Here is an 18,822-nt window from a genome sequence, read left to right as displayed (position 1 = left end):
TATAAATCCAGCATCTACCATAGAGTCTGTGTTGGATTTTGGAGACTTTGAATTATGCCTTTATGTTGCACTTTTATGTCTAGAGGTCCATAATCCGTCCATGTGCTTGAGCTGTGATTGAAGGCTTACTATTGTGGAAAAGGAAGGACAAGATAGTTGGGAGAGTTATACAAAGTCAAGGCCTACAAGGGTTGTAATATTTTCCTACTTTTATTAATACAAAAGCGCTTTGTTTCTCCTTTACATTATGTCTCATTTATGCATATGTAGAACATGAATCCTTGATTTCTTTTTTACAGTTGTTTTTATATTCTCTTTTGTATATTTGGCTCTCTTGCTTGTTTTGAATGATTTGCAAGTTCCACTTTTAGCAATTGGAGTTGGATCTCAAGCTAGCAAGCAATGAGAAGGAGGAAGCTTGCTTTGGATTCCAAGTAGGTATTAATTCCATATCTAAAAAATATCTAAGAAAGAACATTGTAGTTCTATCTTGGTTATTTATAGACTAAGCCACTAAGTCTAGTGAGATTGCTTCTATCTATAGAAGGGATTTATCCACAAAACAACTTGGTGACTCGACTCGGGATTGAACCCAGGATCTCCAGTTTCGATCCCAAATCCTTGAGAATAATTTTAAAGACTAATTCTCACCCAAGATTACTAAGAATCCTCATAATTCCATCTCCATTTATGAGGTTGTTTCTAAGAAAAAAATTGCGAATATCGAGGAAACTGTTCTCCTCGATATCTCGGTCAAAGTCTGAATTGTTGAAAACGTTCATATGGGTGCATATTGTTCTCCAAATGAGATTAAAATTTACAAGGCCTTGTTTCAATAATTCCATTATGTGTTTTCTTTAACCTACGAAGATATACTAGGCATCGATCCGAGTATATTGGTGCACGGAATCAAAATGTACCTGGATGCCAAACCTGTTAGACAACTTCTATGTCCGGTCCACCCAAAGAAATTTTCCGCAATTAAAGAAAAATTTGAGAAGCTTCTGCGAGCTGGTTTCATTTATCTTGTTCCACTAACTGAGTGACTATTACCGGGATACTAATCGCGCATGTCCAAAGACAACTATCCAACCTCCTTTATCAACTAGAATGTTGACGATTGTTCCGAAAGTGAGATTTTATCATTCATAAATAGATTCTCTGGCTATAATTAGATAAACAAAATCCTCTTCTACCAACACAAAACCGCGTTCATTTTTCCATAGGGCACGTTCCCTTATCACAAACCCCCTTTGGTCTTAAGAATGCAGGCGAAACTTTCCAATGGAGTATGAATTATGCTTTTCATGACATTAAGAATATTGTTAAGCCACATCTTGATGACTTGCCTACTCATTCCAAGCATCGTCAAGATCACTCCATGGATCTCAGAGAAATTTTCTTGTGATGTCGACATTATAAGATACGATTTAATCCACACAAATGTGTCTTTTGTGTCAAATTTGGTCAAGGGTTTGGATTCGTTGTGTCTAAGCAAGGGATCTGTATTGATTTGTTAAAAGTCTAGGAATTATTGATTTTCCTGCTCCTTATAATCTCATTCAATTACAATGTTTACAATGGAAGGCTAACTTTCTACGTCGGTTCATCCCTCAATTAGATAGAACTCATTAAGGGTTTTACCTGATTATTGAAAAAGGGGGTTCCCTTTCACTGGGATGATGTTACCCAAATTGTCTTTGATGCCATAAAAAATATATTAGCTCATGCATCATTATTGTATCCCCATGATTATTAGAAAAATTATTTCCTATATCTTGCCACGTTTGACACCACTATTGCAATGGTATTGGTACAAGAAGATGACTCGGGTAACAAACATCCTATTTAGTACTTGAGTATTAATTTGATGGATATTGGAACCATGTATTCTCATGCTAAAAAGTTAGCTTTGGCAGTCATGCAAGCTGTCTAAAGGTTTCTCCACTATATACTTCTTCGCAAGACTATTATTGCTTCAAACCGCAACCCCATGAGTTACGTACTGTCACATCAACTTCTTGGGGGGAAGTAATCAAAGTGGATAGTCATCCTCCAAGAGTTCAATTTGGATTTTTTTAAATCCAAACCTAAGAAATATTTTGTCTTCGTGGAACTGATATGCGACCTTCCCTCTCCTGATTCAGAACCAATAACTAATGATATTATTCTTGATGAAACCTTGTTTCTGATCTATTCGTCTGATCCATGATATGGGGATATCATAATTTATCTCCATACCCAAACTTTTTGGCTTGAAATCACCCATTCTGATCAATGTCGTATCTAATAGTAGGCTTGCCACTATATCACAATAGGTGACAACCTTTATCGTCGTGGTGTCAATGTGATATTTTGACATTTCCTCACGCATGAGGAGGTTGAGAAATCTCTAAATGATTGTCATTTTGGAGCATGTGTGGACATATATCAGGATATGTTACCGCCAAGAAAATCCTACGTTCCAGTTACTTTTTTCCGACTATGTTCAGAGATTTCATCTTAGCAGTCCAAATGTATCATGCATGCTAGATTCATAATCATAAAGCTTGTGCTCCACCTACTCCATTCCATCCAGTAATTGTCATTGGACCATTTTCTAAATGGGGCATTGACTTAATGACATGTAACCCTCACTCGTCTATGGGACATGGTTATATAATCATTTCCGTCGATTATTTCACTAAGTGGTTTGAGGCAATATCTACACATGACAACAACGACATAATTGTTGCACTCTTCCTATTTAAACACATTATTGCAAGATTTGGTGTACAACAAGCTATAGTCACGGACCATGGAAAACATTTCTTTAATTATATGATGTCTAAATTTACTGACAAGTTGGGCTTACGTCATGACAACTCAACTCCCTACTACCCACAAGCCAAAGACCAAGTAGAAGCCATCAACAAAGTTTTAAAAATGATGCTTCAATGAATGGTAGGGATTCATAAATCAAATTGGCATACCATCCCTTTTCCGACATTGTGGGAAGAACGTACATCTATTCACAATGTGACCAGATTCACACCTTTTCAACTAGTGTATGGTCTAGAAGTTGTTCTTCCCATCGAATGTGAAATTCCATCCCTAAAAGTAGCCATCAATTTTCTTCATACTACCTCTGCTAAAGAAGAACAATTTTTGCATCTAGCACGATTGGATGAAACTCATTGCAATGGCCAATGAGGCTCATAGAAAACACATCAACGCACAATTTGTTCAAAATTTCAAACCTCGTGTCTTCTCAGAAGGTGATTTGTTCCCCTTATATGACCAAGAAGCTAACAAATTAGGAGTTGGGAACTTTGAACCTATGTTGTTAGGTCCATATATAGTTAAACACATACTTTTGAAAGGGGCCTATGATCTTTTATTTTGGCGGAATTCCCTTGGCGAAACCTCATAATGGGTTGTATCTCAAAAAATACTATGCCTAGAATTTTTCGACAAAGTCATTGTGCACATACTGTATAGGTGTGCTGGTGTATTTGCAGTGTGGTTTTATTGAGAGTTTTCTACTGCCTCTGCTTATATTTTATTACATTTGATTTGCATATGTTGGCATTCCCTCAACCATATTTTGGTTATGCTAATGGTGCTAGCGATATTACCCAGAAGCTTTCCTCTATAGCATGGGAAATCTATGCTCCTACTTATGAGTTAGTGGGTTTGTAAGGAATATACATGATTTTTCAACTAAAAATTATAGTGCGATGATTGAACTATTGTATGATTCCATTTCATGTGGTATTCGCCATTTGGTTGTTAGAATTGATTCACAACTTGTGGTGCTACATTTGAATAAATTTAATTCAGTGAAGAGTCCAACTATGTTACCTATGTTCTTGAGAGTTCACCTCTTAGAGAGATATTCTTCTTACATTGAATATCAACATGTTCCATGAAATCTAAATACATTGACATATGCATTAGCTAATTATGTTTTATACAAACATTTGCAACATTTGTAAACACATAATCATCACACATTGTACAAGGTAGCAGCATAAGTAGAAAGTATCCATAGATAGATCTATAAACAATGTTTTTTGTTTTATAAAAATGATGTCTAAGACACATATGGCTCGTGGCATATAATATCTGATACATGCAAGATAAAATGTGGCTCAAAATCCCCTAGGTGACTAATTATGGTGATGATCACAGTAATAGACAACCGCACAAACAACCCACCACAACAATCAACCAATCTAAGTTGGCACCCTTATAGTATATCTTTGTAGCTGAATATGGACTTCATCAATCCATGCATTTGGAATGAAACAAGTCAAGCCACCCACATGCGCTTTGAACTTAGCCAATGTTTTTTCTACATTTAGATCAGTTGCTTATGCTCCACCTTGTCCAAATTATGGTTGTGCCCGTTGATGAAGTGGTGACATGCCGAAAGATCGTATGGGTTTGATGTCTGCATGCAGAATCAATAGTTAGTCTCTCACACATAAAAATAAAAAACTAAAACTCAATATATATATATATATATATATATATATATCTATATATATATATATATATATATATATATATATATATCCAAAATGACAATGTTTTTTACCTGTATCCTCCCACTACTCGTCCTCAAGTAGGACAAGATATGGATCGCCTATGTAGTCTGCTCCAACATAAGAGTAGTCCTCAATCATGATCAGTTGTCTGCAACCATCTGAAGAACATAGGGGTGAACATCATCATAGATCCTCCTCCATGTTGAGCCATCATGTCTACCCATTTTTTCATGTGAAGCTCTCTAGGTCTATGTAGCTCACGTGATATCCTCTGTGGTCGTGGCAATGGTATCCTCTCCAGAGAAAATGAAACTATAACGGTGCCATACCAAAAGTAGTATAACGACCCATTTTTCACCCTATTAAGTTGTTCCTCCAAATTGGCTAAAACCCCTTCACACCAATTGAAGATTGTAGGTGCTATACACTCCAATGCATATTGCATTTGGGACTTGGTAGCCAAATGACGAGCAACACTACCGACCAATCGTGTGATGGTAAAAGAAAATATTTTGAGGGGAAGTTGGCAAATGTATTTTATCTCAATTTTACCATCCTTGCTAGGCTCAAAATTATCACAATAAGTATCGACGTAATATTTTATTGTCTCTCTGGCTCTCTAATATCTAGATGAAAAGATAAGACCACCTCTTCATGGAAGCCCTATAAAAAAATAGATGTCCTCCACATCTATAATGACCATGTGCTCACCAATTCAGAAAAAAATCCCTTGTACATCCGAGGCTCTTACTGAATACTGCAGCAAATCCTTCTAGGCTCTCATGCCCAGGATCTAGAAATAGTTTAATAATCCATAATTTCTTAATGCTCTTATTGTGGCTATATCATTTACTGCAATGACATCTTGAATTTCATGCCCTATTTCTCTCCAACTTAAAATAATTTTCACTCTAGCAAACACTTGCACGTAGCAAAGGGAAAACACATTAGATGAGGCATGTAAATTTTTTGGGAAAAAATAGCTTAGGATTTAAATTTTGAAACCCTTCTGTGCTCATCACATTGTATGTTCATGGATAGTTCGACCCATTGCAATTATCCTTGAGGGAATGTGTGATGAGCCACACTTTTCAGTGTAAATAAAATTTCCTCATTGTACATCCCAATATAGGAGGCCCACGATGGGCCGAGGGGGAAATCTAGTCCCCAAAAAATTTCCAAAACTTCATACAATAGAGAAATTTTGAGATAAAAAAATAGGCCTCAAAACAAAAATGTACAACCAAAATCAAATTTATAAGAACCAATAAGATTCAAGATGGTGGTGTCAACCATGGGGGATGATTCACCATTTTTGGAGTAAAAGAAGTAAAAATATTAAAAAATAAGAAAAATAAAAAACTATTTTTTCAGCTCATATTTCAACTTATCTCCCTACGTTTTCAGTCAAATTTTAAGAAGGAATACTCATTGGATTTGGAATTTAATTCATTATCCAAGAAGTACCCATGTCACATAGTTTCGATGGACCTTGCTATATGAAAAATGAGAAATACATGAAAAATGTGATTGCAATTTAAAAACAGTTTCATATAGTGGAAACAGAAAAATCTATAAACAATTTCGACATCCTTTAGCACTTGTGAAGACTATCGTTGCGAATTTCAGAATTTCACGGTAATCTAGATAGGAAAAATGAATTCAAGACTATCGTTGCGAATTTCAGAATTTCACGGTAATCTAGATAGGAAAAATGAATTCAATCAGTGGGTATCTTTGGTTTCTTAAATCTCTGCATGTGAATACTTGAACATTGCTGCATTTTGTGTGTTTCCGCGTATGCCGGCAAGAGAAATATATATATATATAAATTGAACATCGTAACTACTTGGCTTTTGCATATCATGAAGTATCATATTTTTTTATTTTGGCAATGCCTTTTATTGTGATTTTATAATTCCCACTTGACTGGAACCAGCATCTTGCGGGCATAGAGCTGTAAGTAGGAAAGTTATGCAAAATTAAAAATAATCGTTGTAAAGCACGTCTTGTTTTTTAAAAAATAAAATATTAAATTCCCACGGTCATCCTTATCCTATTACAGATTCTGGGATATTTCAAGAATATATGAAATTTATGTTGTTATTGGTTGGATTCCAGGACATTTCTGAAATTTATTGGGCTCAATGCTATTTGTCGGATTCAAAATATTCATGGAATATATTGGACTCGATGTTATTTGTCGGATTCCAAATATTTATGGAATATGCGATAATTTCGGAAAATTTGCACTTGGTTCAGTATCAGGAAGCTTCTTCCTTAGATGACGACAAAGAGAGTAAAGTCAATGAGAGTAAAGTCAATGTTTTATTGTTTTTTTCAAAACTGCAACGCTAAATTCCATGTTTGTATCTCGAGTCCATGTGCCAAATTGAATGCTTCAACGCCTGTCAATACCGACGTTTAAAACTTCATGTACGGAAACCGCGACAAACACTGACTACTGTGCCCCACAAGGTTTACAGGTCGAACTTGGAGTAATCTCTGTGCAAATACAAGTGTTAAACTACCGGTGCCACTCGTGGTCTCTTATAATAATATGAATAATATTTATCTTATGAATCTGAAAAGAAGAACTTTGAAGTGCTTTTTTTTTCATTCAATCATAGATTCAGTAATTATATTTTTATATAAAACCATTTTAAATTCAAACACATTTTAAATTAAATATAATATGCAATTTAATAATAAATTTATAATCTTAAAAGGTTTCTAATATTCGATATAATCCAATCTACCATAATTTCTATGTATTAAACGGGGGACAATTTATTGTTTAAAAGATAGCTAAATAAAAATTAAAAAAACAACACATATATATCTATAAAATAAATAAATAAATATTTATGAATATTTAAAATAGAGAGTAAACAATAAAAACATATTTATTATAAAATATGAAATATTTGATAACAGTGTTTAAAACAATATACAATTATTATATATATAATTTGTTTCTAGAAATTAGCAACTAGAGAGGCTTATCCTCTAACATGGTCTTGATTTCGTCGGCTATTACTATAAGTGAACCCATACACGCCCACGCATTGCCCACAAAGTTTTCAAAAAAAAATTGAACTTCAAACCACACACCTAAATTTATTAATCAGTGCGAATGAATCGGCGGGTAGCATTGATTTATTAATGCTAAGCATGTGAAGAGTGAAGACTATCATTGCACATCATTGGCGTTTTGTGCCTTGCGGAAAGACAAAAATATATAAACAATTTGGACCTCGTTGCACTTGTGAACACTATCCTTGCAAATTTTGTCATCTCATGGCAATCGAGATGGCAAAAATGAATTCAATGAGTGGGTATCATTGGTTTCTTAATGCTCTACATGTGTACACTGAAGACTGTCATCGAACATTTCTGCATTTTGCGCGTTTTGGCATTTGCCAACCAGAGAAAAAAATTTATATATATAAAAATCTGAACGTGGAAACTACTCAGTTTTTTGAGTATCGTGAAGTATCATCTCTTTTTATTTTGGCAATGCCTCTTATTGGGTTTCTAGAATTCCCACTTGACTGAAACCAACATCTTGCAAGCGTATAGCTATAAGTAGGAAAGTTATAAAAATTAGAAGTTTTAATTAAGCGTTGTAAAGCAGGAAGTCTTTGTACTTGTTCGCTGTTGAATTTTTAACAATTGCAATATTAAATTTCCTCCGCCATCTTTATCTGATTACAGATTCATAGATATTCCTAGAATCTATGAAATATATATCACTGTTATGGATTGGATTCCACGATATTTTTGGAATTTATTGGACTCACTAGTACTCTTTGTCGGATTCCAAATATTCCATGAATCTGCGATAATTTCCGCAAATTTCCACTTGGTCGAGTATCTAGAGGCTTCAGAAAGAAAGTCAAGTCAAAGTGTTTTATTGTTTTTTCAAAACTGCAACGCTAAATTTCCGCTTTGTATCTCAATTCCACATGCCAAAGCGTCTAGACTGCAGTGCTGCGAATTGAATGCCTGTCAAGGCCGACCTTTAAAACTTCATGTACCAAAATTTAGTATCTTCAGTGACAAACACTGACTACAGTGCCCCACGAGGTTTACAGTTTGAATTTGGAATATCAGTGTTAACCCACTGGTGCCACTCGCCGTCTTTTATAACCAGCTGAGATCCATCTAACACTGGATCTATCATGCACCTAAAGGATCAAATAGTGTAAACTTTTTTTTGGTATAGAACTTGATGAAATATTTGCAGCTCGAGGGATTTCATACCTCTCAGCGCATGATAGATCCGGTATTAGATGGATCTAAGTTGGTTCCAGTGGAGGGAAACAATGTCACATTTTTAGGTTATCATTATTATGTATATGTTTGAAATAATATTCAAAATTAACATTATGTTTTTTTGTTTGGCATGACCACATCTCTTCTTTATTTTGGTCTTTGTTGCTTTCTTTGAATGCTTTGTACATGTGTGTTTGGATACTTTGAGTGGTTTGTGTGTTTATGTGTTTGGTTTTGGATAGTAATATTTGTGAATGTTACAATTGTTTTGTTATATTTTTATATGTGTGTAATTGTTTATTTGTAATTAGTTAGTGATAAATAAGGGAGACAATTTTGTTAACAGTTTGCGAGAAAGATTGATATTACACATCTATTTCATTTAATTTTAGGTATCACGACTTTTGACAACTAATTACTTCTAAATAGTGTTCCTCCAAATATTACAAATATATCTTGAAGAATAGTTTTAATAATTTAATGCATGAATATTATTCTTGAAATAATTTGTTTCTTTATTTATGTTTGAAATTATTTATTCCCTTCAAGAATATTTTGAGGACTTTTTTTTATCTATAGTCTATTTTGCAAAGTCAAGAAATAATTTATTTTTTATTTTTAATGAGTGGCCAGATTTATAAAATCTTTACATTATTTGCTTCTCCAAACAATTATCACATCTCCTTCAAGAATATTTTGATTTGTTTTGATGTTTATAAATATACATTTTCCTCTTATAAATATTTTGAATACATTGTTGTAAGCAATTACTCTTTTAGTAATTTTTAATATATTTTGAATATATGTAATTATCTATTATTAATTATATGGTGATGAAGAAGGGAGACGATTTTGTTAAGGATTATTTTTCACTTTGAAGGAGGATTGATTCTATGCATCTTTTTCATTTTAATTCTAGGTATCGTAATTTTTGACAACTAATTATTTCTTAATAGTGTCCCTTTACATATTACTAAATATATTTTGATTTTTTTTTTTTAGTAATCTACAACCTCAAGATTAACAACATCTAATGCATCTATTGCAAACAATCAAAGATGATTAGAAAACATCTACATTGAAATCAATGCATCTAATGCAAGCAATCAAATGAGATTAGAACTCAACATCTACACTGAAATAAATGCATCTAGTGCAAGAAATCAAATGAGATTAGAAATCAACATCTACACTGAAATCCATACATCTAGTGCAAGCAATCAAATAGGATTAGAAATCCATATCTACACTTAAATCCATGCATCTAGTGCAAGTAATGAAATAAGATTAGAAATCCACATCTACACTAAAATCGATGCATCTAGTGAAAGCAATCAAATATAATTAGAAACCAACATCTACATTGAAATAAATGCATCTAGTGCAAGCAATCAGGTAGGATTATAAATTATCATTTACACTGAAATCAATGCATCTAGTGCAAGAAATATTCTTCCCTCTCTCCCCCATCCATCTAATTTTGAAAAATATTAAAAATAATTTACAATCTCAAAATTAAGAATACCTAATCAATCTAATTCAAGCAATCAAATAGGATTAGAAAACAACATCTACATTGAAATCAATGCATATAATGTAAGCAATCAAATAAGATTAGAAACCAACATCTACACTGAAATCAATACGTCTAGTGCAAACAATCAAATATAATTAGAAATCAACATCTACACAAATCAATGCATGTAGCGCAAACAATCAAATAAAATTAGAAATCACCATCTACGCTTAAACTAATGCATATAGAGAAAGCAATCAAATAGGATTATAAATCAACAACTAAACTGAATCAATGCATCTAGTGCAAGTAATGAAATATAATTAGAAATCAACATCTACACTGGAATCAATGCATCTAGTGCAAGAAATCAAACAGGATTAGAAATCATCATCTACACTGAAAGCAATGCATATAGGACAAGAAATATTATTACCTCTCCTGCCTCTATCTATATCTATATCTCCCTACATCTCTCCTTCTTTGTCTCTCTATCTCCCCCCAAACACACACACACACTCTCTCTCCATATCTATCTATCTCTCCCTCCCTCTCTCTATCTCTCTCTTCATTTCCCATTTGTATCTCTATCTCCCTCTATTTATCCTTTGCCTCTCTATATCACCCCCTAAACATACACACTATTTCTCCATATCTATATATCTCTCCCTCCCTCTTCCTCTCCCTCTCTCTTCCCCTTCACTCTCTCTCCCTCATCTATCTCTTTTACATCTTTCTCTCATCTCTCCCTCTCTCTCTATCTCCCTTATCACGCCCTCTCTCTCTCCACCTTTCTCCCACCCTCTCTCCCTCCCTCCCTCTCTCATTATCTCTCTCTTCCTTCCTCTCTCAACCTTTCTCTCTCACCTCCCTCTGTCTCTCTCCCCCCATTTCTCTCTCTCTTCACCCTCCAACCCTGTCACTATCTCCCTCCGTCTCTCCTTCTCTTCTCCCTTCCTTCCATCTCTCCTTTGTCTCTCTATCTCACCCCAAAATGTACACATTCTCTCTCCATCTCTCCCTTGTCACTCCTCTCTCTCTTTCTCCATTCTTTTCTCTCTGTGTATTTCTTCTTCATTTTATTTCCATATCTCCCTTGTCACTCCCTCTATCTCTCCAACTCTATCAATTTACGTCTTTGTTCTTCCCTCCACATATATATATATATATATATATATATATATATATATATATATATATATATATATAGAGTTAATATATATCATAATATATTAATATATACTATAATATAACAATTGAATATCATATTAAATTTAATATTATATTAATCCAAAGTTATTAAATTTAATAATACTAATATTATATTTCATAATTTTTTTATGGTGTGATAACAAAAATTATAATAAAACTACATCAAAATAATATTTTCAAATATTAGAACCTTGATGTGAAAATAGTTCGGTCTTTAAAGACTTTAAAATATCCATAGGATATGGTTTTTCTTTTAAAGATTCATTTTACAAATATTTAATCAAAAGAAATATTAAAAGATTATGGTGCACGATTTTCTATTCTTTGTACTGAATTAACCTTTTTCCTTTGATTTAAGAGAACCTACTATTAGCTTTAGTAAATATGAGAAAAGATGATTAATATTTTATCTAATTTGGAATTTTAATGTGGTAAATTTTTTTGGTAAAGGTAATTTTTTTATGCGTTCAAATTCACATATATGATAAAAGAACTATTAAATGCATGAGATAATTTATTATCCATTCAAATTATATATAATAATACATAGTTATATTTTAATAATTAATCTTAGTTCATTAATAATATTAAAAATTTATATATAATTTAAGATTCAAGCTAACGTTTTGGCTAACATTAGTAAAAAATATTTTAATTATTTTTTTAGGACACGACATACATACACATCGGGGTCATACTGGGTTGTAGAATGCACCTCTCAACACAACCATCTTAGATCCATGTAACACCGGATCTATCATGCGCCGACAGGGATCAAATCCCTCAAGGTGCAAACCTTCTTTTTGGTATAGAACTTGAGGAAAGGTTTGCACCCCAAGGGATTTGATCCCTCTTGATACATGATAGATCCAGTGTTAGATGGATTTAAGATGGTTCGAGTTGAGGGAAGCAATGTCACATTTAGGTTATTATTATTATGTATATGTTTGAGATAATATTCAAAATTCACATTATGTTTTTTTCTTTGTCATTACCATGTCATTCTCTTCTTTATTTTGGTCTTTGTTTCTTTCTTTTAATGTTGTGTACATCTATGTTTGGATAATTTGAGTGGTTTGTGTATTTTTGTGTTTGGATTTGGATGGTAATATTTGTGAATGTTACAATTGTTTTGTTATGTTTTTATATGTGTGTAATTGTTTATTAGTAATTAGTTGGTGATAAATAAGGGAGGCAATCTTGTCAATAGTTTGCAAGAAGACTGATATTGCACATCTATTTCATTTAATTTTAGGTATCACAACTTTTCACAACTAATTAATTCTAAATAGTGTTCCTCCAAATATTACAAATATATCTTGAAGAGTATTTTTAATAATTTACTGCGTGAAGATTACTCTTGAAATAATTTGTTTCTTTGTTTATGTTTGCAATAATTTATTTCCTTCAAGAATATTTTTATGACATTTTATTTATTTATTTAATTTTTTTTTATAGTCTATTTTGCAAAGTCAAGAAATAATGTATTTTATATTTTTTTTATTGAGTGGCCAGATTTATAAAATATTTACATTATTTGTTTCTCCAAACAATTATCACATCTCCTTCAAGAATATTTTGATTTGTTTTGATGTTTATAAATATACATTTTCCTCTTATAAATATTTTGAATACATTGTTGTATGCAATTACTCTATTAGTAATTTTGAATATATGTAATTGTCTATTAGTAATTATTTGGTGATGAAGAAGGGAGACGATTTTGTTAAGGATTAATTTGCACTTTGCAAGAGGATTGATTCTGGACAACTTTTTCATTTTAATTCTAGGTATCACAACTTTTGACAGATAACTATTTCTTAATAGTGTCCATTTACGTATTACTAAATATATCTTGAATATTTTTTTTAATAATCTACAACCTCAAGATTAACAACATCTAATGCAAACAATCAAATAGGATTAGAAAACAACATCTACACTAAAATCAATGCATCTAATGCAAGCAATCAAATGAGATTAGAAATCAACATCTACATTTAAATCAATGCATCTAGTGCAAACAATCAAATGAGATTAGAAATCAACATCTACACTGAAATCCATGCATCTAGTGCAAGCAATCAAATAAGATTAGAAATCCATATCTACACTGAAATCCATGTATCTAGTGCAAGTAATGAAATAATATTAGAAATCCACATCTACACTGAAATCAATGCATCTAGTGCAAGCATTAAAATATAATTAGAAACCAACATCTACATTGAAATAAATGCATCAAGTGAAAGCAATCAGATAGGCTTAGAAATCATCATTTACACTAAAATCAATGCATCTAGTGCAAGAAATATTCTTCCCTCTCTCCCTCATCCATCTAATTTTGAAAAATATTTATAATAATTTACAATCTCAAGATTAACAACATCTAATCCATCTAATGCAAGCAATCAAATAGGATTAGAAAACAACATCTACATTGAAATCAATGCATATAATGCAAGCAATCAAATAAGATTAGAAACCAACATCTACACTGAAATCAATACATCTAGTGCAAACAATCAAATATAATTAGAAATCAACATCTACACTAAAATCAATGCATGTAGCGCAAGCAATCAAATAAGATTAGAAATCACCATCTATGCTAAAATCAATGCATCTAGAGAAAGAAATCAAATAGGATTAGAAATCAACATCTAAACTGAATCAATGCATCTAGTGCAAGCAATCAAATATAATTAGAAATCAACATCTACACTGAAATCAATGCATCTAGTGCAAGCAATCAAATAGGATTCGAAATCATCATCTACATGTAGAATAACATACATGGGAGGGGGAACTTTTAAGAGCAAATCCCCCCTTCCTTTATTAACTTCAAGCTTCAAGAGTTTCTACAATAATTTATAAAGGCATACCTTGGACCAAGCCCCCGCCGGCTTGCTATCATAAGGAAGCTCGACTTCAAAAAATGCAACTAGGCCATGCGCAAATCTAAAGCTCGCACCTTGAAAAAAATCCAACCAAGCTTTTTGCAGGCCCAAGGTCTCGCACAACCTGCCCAAGACTTTCCCAAGAATTGTGCACAACAACCACCAAAGCAACCCACGAAGCCCAATCAACAGAAACCAGAAAATTTGTGCATGTCTTGGCTTGTTGGGCGAGCTTCAACTTATCTTTTGTTCCTTGTCTTCGTTTCCTACCTATTGCAGTTCTAGCATATCTTGTTCACTTAAGATTTCCATAGTTGAATTGCTTGATGCCTCTCCACCATATTTGTCTCTTATATTGATGTGAGTCTTTCCCATGCGAAGGGGCATGGCTCTTCCTCTAACCGACCCATAAACTCATGCAGTTGTGAGCGGTGTCCTTTTGGTGTTCTTTCTGAGGAACTTACCCTGTAAATTCCTACATGGTATCAGAGCTATTTGAGGGCCGTGTCCGTTGGTGATCCAAATCTGAAGCCAGTAGAACTGCATGCGGCTGTCGTTTCCTAGATCTGCTGTTTCTGACTGCTTTCGGGCTGAGAGGACTGCTCTGTTGCGTTCGTAGCATCTTTTCCAGTGAGGAACCCCTTTCGTTTCACGCGAAAAGGTTTCCGGTAGCCCTAGCTGCGTCATTTTTCAGATCGGGAGGTATACAGTGTTTTTGCAGTTTACTGTTATTTTCTCTCTGCTTATTTCGGTTTCGGTTTATTGAGCCCTTTTTTTTTACCCGGATCTATACCTTTCATTTCTGCGTATGCTCTTTGCCCTGCGACTCTGTGCGATCTGGGCAAATCAGAAACAGAAAGGAAGGATTTTTCTCATGCGTATGCTCTTTTCCCTGCACCTTAGTGAAAAAGAGCATACGCATGAGAACTTTCAGTCTGGAGTCAAACTTTCAGTCTCTTGTACTTCTCCTAAAGTTGATGCTACCTTATACCGTCAACTTGTAGGAAAACTCTTGTATTTAACCCATACTCGTCCTGATCTTTCCTTTGCTGTTGGCCTTGTTGCTCGTTTTATGCAAAACCCCCGTGAAAGTCATTGGAAAGCAGCCAAAAGAATACTTTGTTATGTTCGAGGTACAGTACAGTTTGGGATTCATTACAGTGCCAAAGCAGCTCCTCTATTAGTTGGTTTCACTGATTCTGATTGGGCTGGTGACCTTGATGATCGGAAGTCTACTGCCGTTATGTCTTCACTCTTGGTTCAGGACCTATTACATGGGCTTGTAAGAAACAGGCTGCCATTTCTCTTTCGTCAGCAGAAGCAGAGTATCGTGGTGTCGTGGAAGCTAGTAAGGAAGCCTTGTGGCTTCGTCAGATCCTATCAGAGTTTGGCTTTGAGCAGCAGCATTCAACCACACTTTGGTGTGATAATCAAAGTGCCATTCAGCTATGCAAAGATCCAGTCCAGCATCAGCGCAGCAAACACATTGAACTACACATGCACTTCATCAGAAAGCTCATTCATGACCATGTTCTTGAAGTGCAATATTGTTCAACAGATGATCAGGTTGCTGACATCTTCACAAAGGCTCTCACAGAGGCGAAGTTCACTAAACTTCGATATATGCTTGGAGTTCAGGAAGTTGTCACTAAGGGGGGATAGGCTCTAGTGCCTCCTTCCTTCTCCTATTGTGTCATATTTGTAAATCCTTCAATCCTATCCCAAGTTGTTCTTAAGGGGGATGTTAGGATATTCCGACACATAGGAAATAGTTAAGTACAACTTGGTCTAGTTTAGAGTTAGGTATAGAGTTAGGTAAAGTGTGTTTCTTTACCGTTGTACATTTTGTAACTTACAATCCGACGGTCACGATATGTAGTGATCCGACGGTTCACTCTCTCCTCGGTATTACCGACACTTGATTCGTGGCTTGACACCCGATTGGTCCATGAGTTCTATTTAAAGCGCATGGAGGGTCATTGTTCGGGAAAATCTGTGCATGAGAGAAGCTTATGTAAATTTTCATTCTTTGATTAATAAATTGCCTGTAGTAGCCACGTTGGCGCAGGCTATGGACTGTTTCCCTCTTTGAGGGTTTTAACCACGTCAAAAATACTGGTGTATTGATCTGTGATCTGGTTGTGAGCGGTGTCCTTTTGGTGTTCTTTCTGAGGAACTTACCCTGTAAATTCCTACACAGTTGACCTTCACTTCATTTCTTAGTGCGCATTCTATGTTTGCCACGTGTTGACATCGTTTGAACACCTCGTTGGTTCACTTCACATGCATGACATTCCCATCACATGGAAAGTCACCTAGTGCCCCACCTTCATGTGGGCACACACCATAATCCACAACGCCTTTTCATTCCTTCCATCACACATTGTTCCCTCCACTCAATTACTTAGCATTGACGTCATTCAATTCATCTCTTGTCTTATTTTTGTTCCACTATGGGCTTGTTCCACTACACGACGCCCTCACAATCTACTTCATGTCGAGCGCGCCTACCTTCGTGCAGGTGACCTCACCCAAGCTCATCATATTTCGGATTTCATTCGGTGGGGTGTGCTCACATTCGTGTGGTTGTTCCATCCCACCACTTCGTCTAAACTTTGGTTATTCTTCCTTGCGAGTATGTCATTGCACATCACCCCTTGCGCACAACTCGCTCATGTCGTCACTAAGTCGGTCCAAGCCAACTCGAGCACACATGTTGGATGAGCTCAAGCCAAGGGACTAACACAATTTAACATAATTTCTCTGTATTAGACTTGAGATGACTTATTATTTAAAAGATAGATAACTAAAAATAAAAATAAACACATATATATTATAAAAATCATATAAAATAAATAAATAATATTTTTTTTCTTTTTAACAATGACTATTTAAAATAGAGAATAAATAAAAGAAGGCATATTTATTATAAAGTATTAAATATTTTGTACAACTAAGTGCCTAAAACAATATTTGATTATATATATATATATATATATATATATATATATATATATATATATATATAGTGTGTGTGTGTGGGGGAATGGGCAACTAGGTTGGGCTCGTAACTAGATGAAATGGGGTTGATTTTGACCACTATCAAATTGTTTTATAACCTTATATATATATATATATATATATATATATATATATATATATATATATATATATATATATATATATATATATATATATATATATATATATCATGTGTGTGTTTAGGAATTGATAACTAGGCCAGGTCGTATCCACAAGAAATGGGGTTGATTTTGAACATTAATAATATACCTCTAGGTGAACCCATGCATGTTGCCACATTTGACCCACAAGGTTTTCAAGATGGATTTGTACCTTGAACTGTGCACTTCACAAAGACTTCATATCACAATGAACACTAATTGAGCTACTCTGTGGATGCACAACCAATTTATATTTAAATATATAATAATTTATATTTAAACATATCACATTTCCTTTTCAGAGTAACACCATTACCATCATGTATTTCTTATTATTACCTCAATTTCTATACTTATTATTTTCTTCAAAAGTAGTGTGCATAACCTTTTCATCCCCTCATGCTCCGCACACTACCCATTCTTCTACAAATCCACTAACCCCCATCTTCACAAGAATCACCTCCACACTATTCCACATAGTCAATTTTCAACATTGCAAAACACTCACCCACCCATTCTTCCACACGTTCATTCCTCCACACATGTAAAGCTTCCACACGATGCATACTATAATATTGTCTCTCCACTTGTACTCCGTAGTTGGAAAAAATTAATCATTTGCTCCTCTCAATGATAATTTAAAACTCATTCTAGAAAGTCCAATCTCCTAGATGAAAAGACATTAATATTGTACTATATGAATTATCATCCATGCACCAGTCAAAAGACATACATACCATGGGTTAACTTCTTATTATCATTCATACATGGCCTAATGAAGTTGGTATATGATGAAGGAATGTATTACTAATTTCTAGCATAAATTAAGATTTATGTAGTTAAGAGCTCCATAAAACCTGATGGATCTATCACATATATCTAAGTGAATTAAACAAATATGCAATAGAAAAGTAAAAAGAAGAATGATGTCATTTTTGGGGATACAGCTAATTCACTTGCATGATGGGATAAGAGCTTCCACTCGTTAGTCACTTATCAGTTGTATTTGATTTGATTCTAGAGGAGACACACAATATAAGATTTGGAATATGGGGTTGGTTGATGTCACATATGTTCCAGAGGTATTTGATTTCAACAAAAAAATTTGTTGTTATACTAGTCAATTTGATCATAATACCAAAACTATTAAGCTTACTCTACAAAAGAATAAACTTGTTATGTTAACTCCTAAGGTTTTTAGA

This window comes from Pinus tabuliformis, chromosome 2_1 (genome assembly GCF_031772625.1).
Source record: "Pinus tabuliformis cultivar Carrire ecotype Pingquan chromosome 2_1, CPIR1, whole genome shotgun sequence".
Taxonomy (NCBI): domain Eukaryota; kingdom Viridiplantae; phylum Streptophyta; class Pinopsida; order Pinales; family Pinaceae; genus Pinus; species Pinus tabuliformis.
This window is presented reverse-complemented; position numbering follows the sequence as displayed.